Consider the following 18,528-nt stretch of genomic DNA (forward strand, 5'->3'; position numbering starts at 1 on the left):
GAGACGATTTACAAAAAGGGGCATTTGGATTATTATTTTTCAACTCTTTTTCAAACTCTCTAAACATGAAAAAGATGTTGAGTTTCACCTCTATCACACTCGTAAAACTTAAATGACGCAGTAATTGTCAACATGACGAGATCGAGTTTCTCCTTCCTAGGACTCGTTAAACTTACTAGGATGGATTCATCTGAAATATGAAATTATATGGCACGCATATGCTATCCCCTTCAAACTTTCAATAAAAAATAATGGGGTACTCACTAGGAATAGTGGGGGAAAATGAAAGCGAACATCTCTTGTACTTTGTGTAAAGGCAGCATGTTGCTCTTGAACATGACGCCTATCTCTTGCTTATGTCAGGTTTGGGATATCCTCACTTAGTCACTTGCCTTCCTGGGTTTGGGAAATCCATTTTGCCTCTCATATGATTATATTGCTTCTTCATCATGACTTCTGATCCCATGTAAGTCAAATGCTGCCAAATTTTAGAGTCGTGTCGCCAATATGTTCAAGAGAAGTCCTATCTGCAGTTTTTACTGCTTATACATTGTCTGATTTTCTGCCACAGTCCTGAATCAAACTTACCTACTCTACTATATCCTTTGTTTCATGTTGATGATGTGGGATACATTATGACCCTCCTTTGATGGATTGCTTCCTATTGACTTTAGCTTATTATCCAGGAATATGATCTAGACACTTCCTTCCAGTACCTTGGAGATTGCATGCCTCAATGGTAATTTCTTCACATTTGACGATAGATTTACATCATTGGCCTTTGATCAAATGATTCTACGGGGGTTTGAGTTCATATTCATTATTCACACTTGTGGATTGTGTTGATTGTATCTTGACAGCCATTGTCATTATTAGTGGTTTCTCTTGTGCCTATTAACAATTTACACCATTCATTAGTAATCAGGTGGTTTTCTATCATGTTTGACTTTGATAAATATATTCACATGCTAGAATTCGTACATTAATCGGATAGGGATGGAGCTCAAGACCCTAGATTCCATCTGATAAAATCCAAGTTGCACAGAGTTGTGAGTTATTCATGATTGTACACATGATTATACGGATGGCTACGACCATACCATGGGTCCATATATATGATCCTTTCTATTCATATGGCTACGTCCATAACATGGAACCATGCACATGATCCCTTCTATTCATATGGTTGCGTCCATGTTGTGGATTCATGTATTTTTAGATGCCTATTCATGTATCATTAAGCATTTTTATATCATAGATTTCAGACATGTATATGTATATGCTTGATTTTCAAGTCTCTTGACGGTGTTTTTCCTGTCTTTTCCTTGACTAGTAAAGCATTTCACCCATCACTCCATGTTCTTCCTTCATGCTTTAGGGGGCATTTTTTACATATTATTTTGTCACGCCTCGTGTTCACTTCTTGTTCCACATCCTGAAGTGCTAAAATGTTGACAACTGTGAAGTGTACTCATCATGAAATACATACTGAAACATCCCTGAAGAATGGAAGAAAAACTTCCCTGAGTCAATTCTAGAGAAGGTTGGTTGAAACCCTAAATTTCAAGACCAACAGTATTTGCTCCACTACTTACCTGTGCTGATAGCAGGCTACAGTTCTTTGACCTAGCACTGCCAGTGTGAGTTTTGATATGAAATCCCACGTTGAACCTCTTTTGGTAGGTTTTCTCAAAATGGAGAAGAAACTTCGTATGTTGGAAACTTTGAGAAACAGCGAGTTGGATGTTGTTGGGTAGAGATATGGCTTAGCTCTCCCATTTGGAGCTCTTGATCCTACCTTCAAGGGCCTTCCCCTTGATATGTGGACCTTCCTCCCTCTTTTTTGGATCCCTAACTCCCTCTCCCTTCCTATAAATCAAATCCCCTCCATCCAAAAATGGTTGGTTATTGATTGCTTGCATTCCTATGGTGAGATTATGCCTAAATGCTAGCCATTTAACTTGGAGAAGGAGTGCTTGAAGAGTCTTGGCTTGGAATTGGACATCCACCAAAAGGAGGTATCCAACATCAAGGCAATGGTTGTATGCTTCCCGTTTTTATTCATTAATATATACATATGATGCTCACTTTCCATAAATGTCTAAATATTTATGCATTTAGCTTGCTACTCCTTGATCTATCAAGTAGTTTATGTTTGATATATACTATGTATGCTCTTGTATCTTGTACTATCCTTTGATTTCTCTTATAGGTACTTCGATGTAAGGAACAAGGAAGGAGCAAGCCTGGAAGCTAAGGAATCAAAGTCATCATAAAAGGATTGAGCAATTAGCATCAAAGTGAGTTAGGTTCTCTCTCTCTCTACATTTTTAAACATAAGCTAGGAAAGTCTACATTAGTTTGTTTAGTTTGTTGCTAGACCCACTCATTGGGCTAGAGATATCGCCTATGTCCACAGAGGGGATTTATGTTCACAACAACTCCAAGAAAACTCTAAGTGTTCAAGAGTGAGAGAGAGAGATAATAATGAGAGAGCTCTAAACCTGAACTAACAAAAGGTTACAAACTGATCATCATAAGCCTTTTTATCAATTAGGCCTCTATTTTCTTCATTTTCCATTATTTTCCTTCATTTTCCTCCTCACATGCAACTCGTGACCTTTCACCTTCCTTTTCTCCTAATTTCCATTATTTTCATAAATAAATGTGCCAAAAATGTCATTTTGCTTTTCCAAAACCTTAGCGATTGCCTTTGCCAATTTCCTTAGCCATAATAAACCAAATGAACACCCACACTAGGATGTTTTGCCCAAAATTCAACTTGGAATAAGTGTCCCATCAATCGTGGTTATTATTTTTCCTTTATTAACTTTTATTACATGGAATTTTCACCAGGGCTGTTATAAAATCCCTTGGATTTGCATGTGGTCTTGAAAAGGAAAAGAGGCTATAAAATGACAAGGGAATCGATCAGCTAGTGTGTGCATTTTTTTGAGTTATTTGTTGTGATTTGTTCTAGAATAGGTATGCACCAAGGTGTAGGGAGAAGACTCGGATCTAGTACAACATTGAGAGATCTGAGGGAAAATGGTTTTTCTTATTTGAATTATTTATTGCAGGTGTAATAGAGGGAAAATGAATATGATTTTTAATGTTAAATACTTTTTCTTGCAAATGCAGGATAAAGAGAATAAATTCTTGCTAACTTATATATGCATATGGCTTACTGAATGGTGGTTGAATATGAAGGGCAGAGGGCCTATATGGTTTGGGTCAAATGGGATTATGTATATATATATATATATATATATATATATATATATATATATATATATATATATATATATATATATATATCAATTTTTTCCACTATAGGGACACACATATACACGTTGTTATATGCTTTGAGAAGGTTTGTTCTTAATGTATACAGAAAGGAATATGCAGAGATATTAATCTAGTTCTAGTTGACTAACCTACTTCTTCCCTTGTTTGCTTCATAAACTATTTCACTGTTGTTGCATCAAAAAATAACATGCATTAACTTGTTGTAGAGATCTGAGTGTTGTTGGACAAAGATTAGTGTGTTGTTTTAATAGCGTATGCAAGAATTGAATGACATTGACTTGTTGCAGAAGTTGAGTATGTAGGGTTGAGTGTTACATACAGTATTGCTTGATTTGGATAATCTTTGTCTTTGAAGATAGAGTTTTTGGATGACAAAATTTGTATGTAGTGTGCATAGATCAATGATTTTGATATAGTTTTGTACAATAGAGGTTGTAGGCAAGACAAAGGACAAAGGCTAATGAATCTAATGTGAATAATGTTGTTGTTTATCTTTTATTGAAGCCAATTCTATTGATTGTCCTTTGAGATTGTTTTCATGGTTGCCTATTACAAAGGTTGGGAGTTGTTAGTATTATGCTTGTAAATGGCTTTGATGATGTTACTTTGAGTTTGCTACTTATATGGCTACTGATGTCATGGATCTATGATGTTGATTGTCATTATGAGACGACTGTAGAATTCACGTCTCAAATTGAAGGGTTCATGTGCCAAAGTGATTGGTTAATGATTTTACGATGTGTTGGTTACTTATTGCGGATAATGAACTAGTTGCAGGAGTTGGATGTTCATTTGATCAAAGGTTTTTTATGCTTTGATTTTGTTGTTGTTTGTATTATGCAGAGAAAGGCTTGATAGTATTGTTGCATATTGTCATGTAATAAGATTGTGTTTATCATCTATACGCAGCGTGTCACAACACCATGGAAAGTCCACAGAGGGTTTGTCTTGCACTTTCACTCATTTATTTTTTGTGGACGTGTTTAAACTCGGAGTGTGTTGGTATTCATTGTTATATCTTTTATGTTTGCTGGTTCACTTAACTATGTTTCTCGTGAACCATGCCTTCACCAACATGGGCTAGCCAATGCATCGGTGGTTACATTGGAAATATCACTTCACATAAGTAGGCCCATGCACAGTTAGCATAGGAGTAGGATTAGTGTTTGTTTTCCTACTTTTCCTTGTTTTATGGTTTTCTTGCTGACTTGGTTTGGTTTGTTTTCTTGCTCGCTTTGCTTGCTTGTTGTTTTGTTTTCTTTGCTTACTATTTTTGTTTCATTTTGTTTTGTTTGCTTAGTATCATGCTATTTTTAGTTTTGTAAATAAGTGTTTCCCTCTACTGAGTTCTGTATTTTGAATGAGTATGTGGTTGAGATCCAAAGAGTCTTGTGACACTGCAGCACTTGGCCAATCCTGTGTCTATCTTCTCTGTGCTTGGTTATAACCTTCGGTCAATGAAGTCTTGATAGAAAATATGAGTCATCTGCAAGGGAAGCTTGGGTCCAACCATAAACTTGTGTCCACACTAGGAAACTCCATGCCTATACTCAACCTTCTGCTCTGTGTGTTCAAGCTCATCCAACTAGTAGAATTGGAGAAGGGGAAAATTTAATCGAGAAAACCTATGTCAGAGGTCTTACATGCTTCTCTGAAGGAACAAAGTCTTCTGCTCTCAATAAGTCGAGATCCATATTATGCCCCAAAAACAATTAAGTGCCTATGCACAATCCTCTTTAAAAAAATACAAAGGTGAAAGAAGAGAAAGGCTTCCTGCACAGAGGTGAAGCATGCAACTCCACCAGGGTACTGACCAGGCTCGCTGGAAGTGGAGAAACGAGTGTGTTCCTACATGACTCTACTAGGGTACTATCCATGTGTTAAGTTATGGTATGTTCTATGCTTATAACAGTTTACTTCTTTTTCTTATTATATTCCACCGATTAGCAATCACATGTACATAAAGTAAAGTGCAGATAGAACATTAAACGATCGACAGAAAATAAGCCAAGACAAGAGACACAAGATGTGGCGACTAGCCTGGGACAAACCCCACAATGTGTGGGGAAACCCTTTGATCAAATCTTCTTTCATCTTTAATAATTCAGCAAAGAGAAATAGTACAATAAATCTGATTCATATCAGCAGTAGCAAACCATAGATCAGCAGCATCAGCATTAGCAGCTTCATTATCAAACTAGGGCAGACCATATCTCACAAACCGGCCGTCGGATTGACTTCATTCCACCACCAAAAGTTTCGGCTTCTAGAGGAGGTTCAGATGAACCTACAGTGTAGTTCAGATGAGGAGATATTCTAGGCCACGGAAGTCAATCTTTACTTTTGCAGTTGCAGCTTCAGTTTCAGCAGTTTCCAGCTTCAAACTAGGGCAGCCGATATCTTGCAAACCGTTCATCGGATTGACTTCATTTCACCACCAAAAGTTGTGGCTTTCAGAGGAGGTTCAGATGAACCTACAGCGTAGTTCCAAAGAGGATATCTTCTAGGCCACGCAAGTCAATCTTTACTTCTGTAGTTGCAGCTTCAGTTTCAGCAGTTTCCGGCTTCAAACTAGGGCAGTCGATATCTTGCAAACCGTTCATCGGATTGACTTCATTCCACCACCAAATGTTGCGGCTTTCAGAGGAGGTTCAGATAAACCTATAGTGTAGTTCCAAAGAGGAGATCTTCTAGGCCACGCAAGTCAATCTTTACTTCTGCAGTTGCAGCTTCAAATTCAACAGCTTCCGGCTTCACATGTGTGAGAGAGAGACCCATTTCAGCACAGTAGAGAAGAGACTCATTTCTACGTAGTAGAGAGAGAGAGATGTGATGAGTGTTATAGACATTTTTGTGCCTCGCAGCATGGAGCATGAAATGTCAATAATTACAGGGATCCTCAGTCCCTAAACATGTTGTTCTTACCCCTAGAAGAACAAGGTCAGCAAACCACAGCACTTCCCATCAGTTCTCCACCTGAAAACACTCAAAAACAGGCTATTTTTGGATCATGTCAGCTGCTCCACTGAGCAACTGCGCTGAATGTCAACTGCTCCTCCTTGTACCTGCGCTGAAAGTCAACTCCAATGAAGGCTACCTGCGCTGGGCGAGATTGGCCAAGTGGCACAGTCATTCTGCAAGGTGTCAACTGCCCAGGAAGCTTCCAAACTGACACTTGGTTCAAGGGATTCGCCCTGTGATGAGTAAGAGGTACTTGATCTCCATGTGTAAGCAAGGATCTCCAAGTGGACTCAAGAACTGAAGTTTAACTGAAGAAGGAGAGGACACAAGGCAGCTTTATGTCAGTCTCAAGCTGACTCATCCTCTCTCCTTCTCTCCTATATATAGAGCTCTTCTATGAGGTCTATGGAGGCTGGAATTTTGTGCAAAGCAAGGAAGTGTTGTTGGTTTACAGTTAGAGCTATTGGGTGATTGCTTTTTAGAGGTGAAGAGGAGATTTCTTGCTGCTGGGGAGGTGCTGCTGGATTGGAGCCATTGATGGTTGTAACCTTCTCAGAACCTTTTACTTCTATCAATAAAGCTTTGAATGTTCTCCTATATACTTGTGTTGCATTGATGTATTTTATTTACTTGTATATCTGATTCACTCTAATCCATGCATCAGTTATGAGTACATGTTTCTTGTAGTTTCCCTCTCTTGTTTGTGCAGGATCTTTGTGTAGCTGGGCCGGCAAGGGAACAAGGAGCTGGGAGCAAGGGACGAAGAGAGAAGACAAGATCGACAAAAGCGAAGGATATCGGTTGGTCAATCTTTTCTTCCTTCTCTGTACTTTCATAAAGGAAAATATCAAAGCTTTACTTTCAGTTGTTGCTAAGGAACTATCGCCCTTAGAGTAGGGATAGGGTCATTCCGAGTCGGATACTTTTCCCCACAACAAACTGGCGACTCCGCTGGGGAGCGTATCCGTTTGATTTGTGTTTGTAGTATCTTTGCTATTCATTTCCTGAAGAAAAGAGTACCAAATCGAAAAGCTTTTGACTATATCAAAAGCGAAGTAGAGGGGCTGCTACTCTTGCTCATTTTCTGAGCAGATTCATGATTTGAAGAGCTGATCTACAAAAGACTCTTGTACTCTTTGTGATAGCTTTTCATCCTCTTGATCATCCCTTAGCTTGTACTTGACCTATAGCTTTTTATTTCAGCAAAAACAGTGAATTTTTGAGCTTTTTATGACCCGGAAATCCTTGTAAACGCAACTCTCGTGTCTCAGTGCAGGCTGTCCACAGGCAGTCTGCATTCCAGCGCAGGTACTCCCTTCGGGAACTGCGCTGAGAGTCAATTTGACAGACCAGAGCCTGCGCTGATCCAGTTAGGCTATGTCCTCCTGAGGTTTCCCACTGTGTCTTAGCCCTGTTTTCACTGTTGTCTTGCTGCTGATTGCTTTTCATTGTACTTGTTGTAAACCAACTTTCCTTGACATTATTCCACCTCAGTTGTGTGATGAAACTGTGATTGTTCTTTCAGTATTTCTTGCTTCAGTTACAGTTTCCCATTGTGAAAAGCGAACCAGTATAGCTGTGGCCTCTTAGATCCTGAACTGTATAAGTGTCGTTGTGATCTTAAGAGCTAGTTTTATTACTGTTCATGGCTGTTTGAGTTTGTTTGTTTTTCATCTTATGGTTTGAATTCATATATTTTTAGTGTCGAAACAAGTGCTTGTAAGGCGTCTTTTCATTTTAGACAAAACTTGTTTGTTTACGCTTCAAATTGAATTCAAAAATTATACGACAGTTTCCTTTTTGTCTACATCAACATTAAGGGAAAAGAAAAGAAATACATGCATCTTGCATTTGCATTTGTTGATAAGTTTGCGTGATTGATCTAGGAGAAAGTGCATTAGTTTGTGCTTTGTGCTCTGTGTGGAAAGATAATGTTTTTCTCTCCCCTCAGTAGTTAGGATTTTCAAAGCTAAAAAGATTGTAAAGCTTGCTTATCATTTTAGCTGCATTTAGGAATTTGTACCAATACATCTCGTGGTGATCCTGAAAGACAAACTGCTAAACAAGATCAACTTAAAATATACTGAATGAACCTAAAAACGCTTTGTAACATAACACTCACAATAGAGGTCTAGGTAGAGACGTGTTCCGGCGTCGTTAAACGTAGTGATTGTCGATCTCTACGAAGGTGGGTGATTCCTCCTGAGGGACGATAACACTAATAAGGACTTGTGCTCCCGCGTACCGTCGCGTATATTGGGAGACCCCTATAGGCATTTATCCTTTATCCTTAGGAAGCCGTGTCGGCCGCCCTACTGATCGCGATGCAGTGAACACAGCATTCACGAAGATCGACCACCCGTACCGTAAAACGTATTCTGTGGTTTCGCGAAAGGTTTGGCACACCCTCTGCCTAGATCTCCAGAGCAGTTTCTTTTGGCCCTTTTCAAACTCTATAACTGAAAAGGTCCAACCGAGCATTTGTCACTTCAGGCTCGTTAATACATCGAAGGCGACTAGAGTCATCTTTAGCTTTTTCTCGACTCTTAAAACATGAAAAAGCAAAGTTGTGTCTAAAAGCGTCTAATAAAATTCATTCAATACGGAAACATAATTCCCCTTTTTGTATTTTAGTTGATCAAGTAATCCGCAACCGTGGAGGAAAGTCAATTAAAACTCCGTCGTTCGAGGAGACTCGCGAGTCAACCGTCTTTGTCTCCGGAATCGAGAGTAGTACGGACAAAGCGAACTCGCTTGACCGGGTCAAAATCTCCCATTAAAGTTAGAACAACAGTTCCGACAACATCTGAGATTCTGGTCACTCCTGATATTTCTGGAATCCCTGCCTCTATTGAAGAAGTTCAACAGCAACAGAAGGACAGTGGTATTGATCCTAGTCTGAAGACAAGTACTTGTATAACTGAACCAGTTCCATCTGAAACCGGTCCACAGAGTCTTGTTGTTCAAACAACTGTTGCTGTCGAAGCAACCCCTTCTTCGGCACCAGAAATCTTTTACGGACCTGACGGTCTTCCTCTTCCTCCTGGTCTGATCGCAATAGAGGAAATCGTAGAGGACCAGCAAGCAAATACTCCAACTCATTTTGGAGTAGGCACCACTCTTTTTCCTTCTGCGTCAGAAGTTTGTCCATCGCCACAGGAAGTTCCTGTAGAATCGTTAGGCAGTTTATTGGATAGACTTAAAATGTCTGATCAACCGTCGACATCTAGGACTGTGCCAAATGACACAGCGATAGCAGAAGCTCCTGCTGTCAATCCAACGATGTTTGCCGGCATACCAGCTGTCCCGACTAGCTCTCATCAGCTAGAAGGAGTCCACCCAGGGACTATTACGACAACTTGGTCTGTTCCAGTTTGTTCTTCCGGTATAATACCCGGTAATTCTTATGTTGAAACTAGACAAATTGATCCCTTTGGAAATCAGTTTGGGCCATCCAGTCCTCAAAGGCAATCTATACCCTTGAGCTCCGGATTGTTACCGTATGGGGGGCAATATGCCCTTTCACTTCCCCTTTCGGGGGGATACCCATACGGCAGTTTTCAACAACATTCAGGTTTGACTGAAGTAACGACGAGTGGTTGGGTACCTATGTTACCCCAACAACCAAGAGTTGTATATTCCATGCAACAGTGTGTACCTATGTCTAGTATCCCGACGACGCCAGCAATTGTAACCGTGTCGCAAGTTCAATCGATGCCTGTTGTATGTCAACCCCAAGTTGTAATGCAACAGCCCATTGACCCTGCAACACAACCACAATCGCCAACTGCCAGGACGACACAGATACAAACGGGAACCATAACCCCGCATCTTGGTCCGTCGGTTAGTGTCGCACAGCAAAACATGGCTTCACAACCATGGATGGTGCAATACCAACAACCTCAGTTTCAACAGGTGTACTAGGGATCTGAGCAACAGATCTTTGCGAATAGTGGGCAAACCTATATTCAGAATGGGTTAAATCAACCACTTTACAGTGGCCAAGCCCACCAGCCGTATCAGTCATATCAACATCAGTTGCATTATGCTGGTATGCAAAGGCCTACTGCTCAGGCGATTCCATCGTATCCTGGGTACGCCTCGCCAAACCTGAATCAGCAGTTGCCATTCGTGGTGACCCTAGAATTACCAGATTTACATCGATTGACGAACGATCCAATCGCCTATGCCCATTGGTGGCTAGCGATTCCTCACAAACTTCCTTCGGACATTCCTAAATTCAATGGAAATCTTGGCGAAGACCCATCGAATCATGTGATGACATTCCATCTGTGGTGTTCGTCGAATACCTTGAATGATGATTCGATAAGGCTTCGCCTTTTCCAGAGGACATTGACTGGTCCGGCGGCTAAATGGTATATTGAATTACCTAGAGCCTCTTTCGACAATTTTAGTTCCCTAGCCACGACTTTCTTAACACACTTTCAGTTACCTATAAGGTACGAAACTGGAACAGAGATCTTGACCAATTTCAAGCAGACAACGGCCACACATATATCAAATCATATACATGAGTGGCGTCGTCGTCGCAGAATGGTAAAGACCTACGTTCCAGATCAGCTATTAGCTGAGTGGTTTATAAAGTCGCTTCTTCCTGCTATAACAGAAGATGTGGCCAAGGGAGGCGTCGTAACAGAGGAGCAGGTTATTGCTCGTGCTCAATATTTGGACTTAGTATATACTCAGTCGGGCACGCTCTATGATAAGATACCTGACGCCCCCAGACCGGAATTTTCAATCCCTCCTCCTCCCGGATCAAATAGTGACTCTCATGCTGGTGATGGCGTGATTGGAACTGCAAACGCTAAGTCGACAAGGGATTCAAATAAGAAAGCCCGTAAGACTTCGAATCAAAAAGCAAATCAAGAGATTCTTGCTTCGGAGGTAAATGCTGTATCTACGGATAAAGGCAAAAACTCCAATCAACCAGGGAGCAAGAAGAAACAAAACAAAGGGAAGAAGAAGAAACAGGGTGGGTCATCCCCTCAAAAAACTTCTTCAAACCCTCCTGGGCAAAGGAAACAAATTTATCCATGTCATATATGCGATGAGGATCATTCGACAAAGGACTGTCCGTTCAAAGCTGAGTTAAAGAGGTTCTTTAAAAGTTCCCAAACTTCAGCTGTGTTGACTGATCCATTTCCCACCCCAGGTCAAAATATGGTTGATAGTGGAAATGCTTCCCCGTCTCAAGTGCTTATGTTGTCGGTTTCTAAGCAAAATGATGCTTTGATCTCGACCAGGAATAAAGATTACGGGAATCCGCCGGTGTCGAACGACAAAGGGAAAGATCAACCCAGTAGTTCAACAACAACTTCGGCAGAAGTTGTACCCCCCCTCACGCATGAATTAACAATAAAGCCACCTAAGGGAGTAGTACACAAGTCGACATTTAATCCTCGCGCCAGAGCGGCGCAGCATTATAACATAGTAGAAGATTTGGCCCAATCGCCATCTGCTATGTCAACTCTTGAGGTACTGCAAAATTGTCCATCCCAAAGGCAGGCATTGTTATCAGCAATTGGTGGAGTGGATCCTAAAGATTCCAATCTTGTATCCTTTGATCACAAAGGATATGATCCTCAGTTACCAGCGCAACTAGCTTTCCTTATTCAAGTGAAAGCACTCAACAAAACTGTTCATAGAACGATTATTGATGAGGGGGCATCGACATGTATCATGTCGATGAGTTGCTGGAAAACTCTTGGATCTCCAACCTTGTCGCGATCTTCGACGACATTGAAAGCATTTGACGGTAGGACGTACACTCCGTACGGTATCCTAAATAACTTTAAGGTTGAACTAGGAGGAAAGACGGTGGAAATTGATGTTGAAGTCATTGATGGCAATCTTGACTATAACATCCTACTGGGAAGACCATGGATATATGCCATGGCAGCTGTAGTGTCGACGTATTTTAGGAAGATCGCATTCCCGTTTGAAGGAGGGATTACGATCGTCGACCAGCAGAATTTCCTCCCTAATGGTTCACAAGTAACTGGAAGCATTCCCATGATCCATGCGAGTGACCATTCAATGCAAGATATCGGAGTAGGCTTGCTAAAAGATCCCACAATGATGGGAACTTTCGCGTTGCCACCTCCTTTCCATGTAGGGAATATCCCGTTTGTAGCAACATGCAACATGGTATCTTCTTCGAAGGTCGCAGGAGACAAAGTCGTCATGGATTATCAAGTGGTTTTGCCACCTAGCCCTATAGAAATATTGTAGCAATCAATGTTTCAGGCATGGGAGGCGAGCCCAAATCAACGCTCGTCAAGCGTTTGGGTAGATAGGTCTGGAGAATATGGTACCCCATTAGATCCATGGTCAAAAGTTCATGGGACTGACGAAGGAATCTTACAATCAATGATGATTGAGGGGGCACCATGGAATGATCACCACCATCGTTCCCTTCTTCCAGAGTGTGAAGAAGAAACTCAACACGACCTATATCACCCTTCAGTGTTTGAATTCCTAACAAATACTGTAAATACGGTGGATTCAGAGCGAAACCTATCCAATATTGAAGAGACCGTAGCCATAAACATCTCGACAAAATCTGATGTTGTAGAGAATATTCATGTCGGCAAAAGTTGTTCCCCTTCAGAACTGGAAATATATGGTGCTCTCTTTCGTGAATTTAGAGATGTCTTTGCATGGTCATATGATGAAATGCCAGGCATTGACTCGAGCATAGTTGAACATGAGATTAAAATGTATCCTGATGTCAAACCAGTAAGACAACGGCTTCGGCAGGTGCACCCCAAGAAAGCCGCTGCCATTAAGGCAGAAGTTGAAAAACTTCTCCATGCTGGATTCATCTACCCGGTTCCTCTAACCGATTGGGTATCGAATATTGTCCCTGTTATGAAAAAACAAGGGACGATAAGAGTGTGCGTCGACTATAGGGATGTAAACCAAGCTTGTCCAAAGGACAACTACCCTACACCCTTCATCGACCAGATAATTGACGAATGCGCCGGATGTGAAATCTTTTCCTTTATGGATGGATTTTCCGGGTATAATCAAATAAATATCCGCCCACAGGACCAGTCTAAGACTGCATTTATTTGTCCATGGGGCACATTCGCTTATCGAAAATTACCCTTTGGTTTAAAGAACGCAGGGGCGACGTTTCAGAGGGCAATGAATTATGCCTTCCATGACATCAAGAACATCGTTCAACCTTACCTCGACGATCTTCCGGCTCATTCGCGGAAGCGGACTGATCATCCGCGGCATTTGAGAGCAATATTTCTACGTTGCCGACACTACAAGATAAGACTCAATCCGCACAAGTGTGTGTTTTGCGTCGGTTCTGGTCGTTTACTTGGCTTTGTAGTCTCTAAGGATGGGATTCGTCTCGACCCCTGTAAGGTTCAGGCAATCGTTAATTTGCCTCCACCTTCAAATTTGCTTCAGATTCAGAAACTCCAAGGGAAAGCAAACTTTCTGAGGAGGTTCATTCCAAATTACGTAGAACTTGCCAAAGGTTATACTCGTCTTTTGAAAAAGGATGTACCTTTCGTCTGGGACCAGGTTGCGCAAGCTTCCTTTGACTCTCTGAAAGATTCTCTAGTAAGAGCATCATTAATGTACGCCCCGGACTATCAAAGAGATTTTAACCTGTATCTAGCTGCAGCAGATACGACCATTGCGATGGTCTTAGTGCAAGAAGTAGATGGAATTGAACATCCTATTTATTATTTAAGTAAAAACTTAAATGACACAGAAAGTAAATATTCCTATGTTGAAAAACTAGCGCTTGCTGCTGTTCAAGCGATTCAAAGGTTTCGACATTATGTCCTCTTTAGGAAAACTACCATTCTGTCAGATTGCAACCCCATGACGTATATACTGTCACGACAGTTGCTGGGGGGCAAATATTCGAAATGGATAGCGATCCTTCAAGAGTTTGATCTGGATTTTGTAAAATCCAAATCGAAGAAAGCTCTAGTTTTCGCGGAATTATTGTGCGATCTCCCATCGTCGTCCAACGATGAAACATCAGAAGAGTCAATCGTGGATGAAAATTTGTTCCTGATATCAGTAAGCGATGAGTGGTATGGAGACATCATAGTTTATCTCCAAACCCAAAAATTTAGGCCTAATACCTCACACTCAGAACAGAAGCGTATACGATACCAATCTAAAGACTACATGATCGTCGGCGATACACTTTACCGTCGTGGTGTCGATACGGTTCTGAGGAGGTGCCTTACCCATGAGGAGGCCGAGAAAGCCCTGAATGATTGTCATTCAGGCGCGTGCGGGGGGCATCAATCTGGATATGCAACAGCACAAAGAATCTTACGAGCAGGATATTTCTGGCCAACTATGTTTAAAGATTGCATAATAGCTGTCAGAAGTTGCCATGCATGTCAGATCTTTGATAGCAAAACTAGGAGACCACCCGCACCTCTGCAGCCTATAGTTGCTGTTGGTCCTTTTGCCAAGTGGGGCATCGATTTCATGCAATGTAACCCCACCTCGACCGGGGGGCATGGGTATATTATAGTCGCTGTTGACTATTTTACCAAATGGGCCGAGGCGATGCCTACATTGGATAACACTGGTGAAACAGCTGCCCTTTTCTTTTTTAATCATGTAGTCGCCAGGTTCGGCGTTCCGCAGGCTATAGTGACAGATCATGGATCGCATTTTCGCAATCACATGATGGTAGAGTTAGCTGCCAAACTAGGGCTATCGCACGATAGCTCTACCCCATATTATCCACAAGCCAACGGACAAGTTGAGGCAATCAACAAGGTCCTGAAGCGTATGTTGCAAAGGATGATCGGGGTTCACAAAAGAAGATGGCACCTACTCCTGTACTCAGCATTGTGGGCTTACCGAACCTCGGTAAAGAACGCCACTGGGTTCACACCATTCCAATTGGTGTATGGCCTGGAGGCAGTCTTACCAATCCAGTGCGAAATTTCGTCTCTTAAACTCGCAATTGACCTCCTCCCCGGAACCTCAGAAGAAGAGGCTCGTTTCTTGGAATTGATCCAGTTGGATGAAAACCGTCGTGACGCCGCTTTGGCAAACGAAGCCCATAAGAAACGAGTCAAAGCACAGTTCGACAAGAATGTCAAACCTCGTATCTTCTCTGAGGGTGACTTGGTTTTGCTTTACGACCAAGAATCCGACAAATTAGGAGCAGGAAAATTTAAGTCCTTATGGATGGGTCCCTATATTGTTAAAAGGGTGTTAGCAAAAGGAGCCTACGAGTTAATGGATTATGACGGGATACCACTGGCGCAACCCCGCAACGGGTTGTACCTCAAGCGTTACTATGCCTGAATAGTAACCTGAGTGCTTTTGTTGTATTTTGTTTTCGCTAAAGTGTTTGTTCCGGTTTAGTAATCCACCCTTCTCGTTTGTTGCAGATGTCGAATTATTCTGAGACATATGTGGGATATGCCGACGGAGCGAGTCGTAGTACGCGGAATTTGTCCTCCGCAGCCTGGGCCATTTTTGATCCAAGCGGCGAGTTAGTGAGTTTCAGAGGTGCGTGTATTGGGCAGTCAACGAACAACATCGCTGAGTATAGCGCGTTGATTGAACTCCTCTCTGATACCATCGCTCATGGTATACGCCAACTAATTGTTAGGCTAGACTCACAGCTTGTGATACTACAACTCAATGGTATATATTCAGTCCGCAATCCAGCTATTTATCGAATGTTTCTAAGGGTTAAGATTTTGGAAAGAGAGTTTGATTCAATTCAATACCAGCATATTTCCAGAAACTTGAACACATTAACAGATTCATTAGCAAACTATGTATTAGATAGACATTTGCAACATATATAAAAAGAGATGCATCGGTGCTATGCAAGTGGATCGCAAATAAACCAAAATAAACCCCGAAAATCAAAATATATAAAGCTGTTTATAGTTTGTACATGATGTGCTGTAATCAAAACAAAATTGGTCGTATGACCTAGAACTCAAAAAAGATGCTATGGGGCACCCTAGCCTAGTGGTGCTCATGATAGTACGTCACGGTCTGTGCAATCATGCGCAAGAGACGAGTCCATCGTCTAGGCACGCCAATAGTGTGCCGCTGCAACTGTAAAGGTAACTCATCGATCTGTACATCCGGAAGACCACGAGTAAGGCTCTCAACCTGCTCCTGCACAGCTGCAAGTATCTCAGTATCACCAAGGTCGCGAATAACAACTCTCCTAGCAGGCTCTGCTGCTGGGGCAGCAGCTGGCGATCGTGGACGGGCTGCTGGGCGAACAGGACCAACATCTGCATGCACCCAAAAGTTTGATCAGTTTTGCACAGTAACATCATGAGTAAAAACAATAAACAGTGATATGGTCAGAGATTTTACCAATAGCGCCCCATTGCTCGCCATCCGGAAGCACCAAGTCCGGATCACCTCGGTAGTCCATACCCACATATGGATACTCAGAAAACGCCATCTCCTGACGCTCGAACCACCTAAAGAAGGCCTCAGTGAAAGTAATCTGAGGTTGACCAGCATGTCGGGACATGTGGTCAACCCACCTCTGCATGCGTGGCTCGGTCGGAGAAGGCAAGTCAAGTATGATGTATTGAGGCTGCATCAATGGGATTTTCTCCAAGGCAAAGGCAGTCAGAATCCAAATCCAAAGTTCTTCAGCCTCCCGTCCTTTACCTTGGTCAATTGACTTTTCATCTGAACAAGTACTGCATCACACCAGTTAAACACTTTCGGTTGGAGACACTCCAAGGCGTGCTGCATATAAGATCTGTTGGCAACATGTAAAGCTGCGCTACTGGCCATCCTACCAATAGTAAACATAATGGATCTAAGAGACCTGTCAGTGATGTCACGGATATTGATCTTGCCGTCTTTGCTCGGCTGTGAACCTTCCCGACAATACTGACGAATATAGTCTCTGGTGGAATTAGTCCCTCGAGCCGTACCTGACAAAGAAATGGGGGCACCCCGCCTTAACAACCCAGTCAAGAAGTACATGTCCTCTATGGTCAAGGGGATGGTTTTCCCCCTAATCTGGAATACTTGGTTAACAGGATCCCAAGCATCAAGCATATACTGCAGTAAAGAAATCTGTGCTCTCATGCTAGAGATACGGAAGAACTTCAGTAGGCCACAGTTCCGAAGCGCGTTCACCGTGACCGGGTCATGGAGTGCAACCATGTCCTCTGCTTCATGTTCTCGTTCTCGCCATGTAAGGGACATTTTGTTCAAAGTTCCCTGCAAGCAAACAAGAGAAGGAGTAAGTTCCTAATTTTGATGAAAAACTGGCGAAAAATCATCAAAAAACACATGCAGAATCAGTTTTTCTAGGCCCAGCGCAGGCAGAGAGTCTCTCCCTTGCGCTGAGGCGCAGTCTGCCTTAAGACAACCTGACATACAGCGCAGGTTTCGAAAGGAGAACCTGCGCTGATGCCAGGGCGCCTTGATGAAACCCCTGAGGCTCAGAAACCCTGAAAAATGTGCATGAAACTGAAAAAGGAAACCATGAAAGTGAAGGGCTAAGGTTTAGCTCCTACCTGGTCCAAACGGCGCCGAAAATCGTCCACAGAATCTCCCGGAATCAGCTGGTGAAAATCAGGGAAGAAGAGGCACCTCCAGAGCTCCAACAAGCAAAATGCAAATGAAATGGTAAATGAGAGGTAAAAACACCTTTTTATGACTTTTTACACAGTTTAAAGTTAAATATTAGGGTTATAATCTCCTTTTCATGCAAATATTGTCCATTTCTAACAAAGTTTGTTGCAGCAATTGAAGGTGAAGTACTACATTTGAAAAGAGAAAAGCTAGTAAGAGTAAAAAAAAAAAAAAAAATCAAATTTGACCATGAATCGAGCAGTTTTACCACGGAATTTATGCTCGTTAAAAAATAGAAAAGTGTGAGCAAAAGTTTCCACCAGAGTTCAAGCTCATTAAAAATGAACCTATCCTGGTAAATAACCATTGCGATCGTAAATTTATCAGCCTTAAAAGCCTTGGTCGTGTTTTCATCCATCACCTCCACTGTCATTTGGCTGGTCGTTCACCCCCATATGTGTGTTTACCCATTTTGAGGAACATCTGCGAAGAGTGATTTCACCTAGCCATCCTTGTGACACTACCGTGATTGGAAAATTCCAACCTGTACCTGGAATCAGTTGCTATCCCTGTTTATCACTCGTTCCTCAAAAGACGAGTCTTCTTTGAGCTCTTTTCACTGACTCGTAAAATATGAAAAGTTTGCCGAGTTTTGGCCTT

The sequence above is a fragment of the Pinus tabuliformis genome, chromosome 2_2 (assembly GCF_031772625.1).
Source record: "Pinus tabuliformis cultivar Carrire ecotype Pingquan chromosome 2_2, CPIR1, whole genome shotgun sequence".
NCBI classification, from domain to species: domain Eukaryota; kingdom Viridiplantae; phylum Streptophyta; class Pinopsida; order Pinales; family Pinaceae; genus Pinus; species Pinus tabuliformis.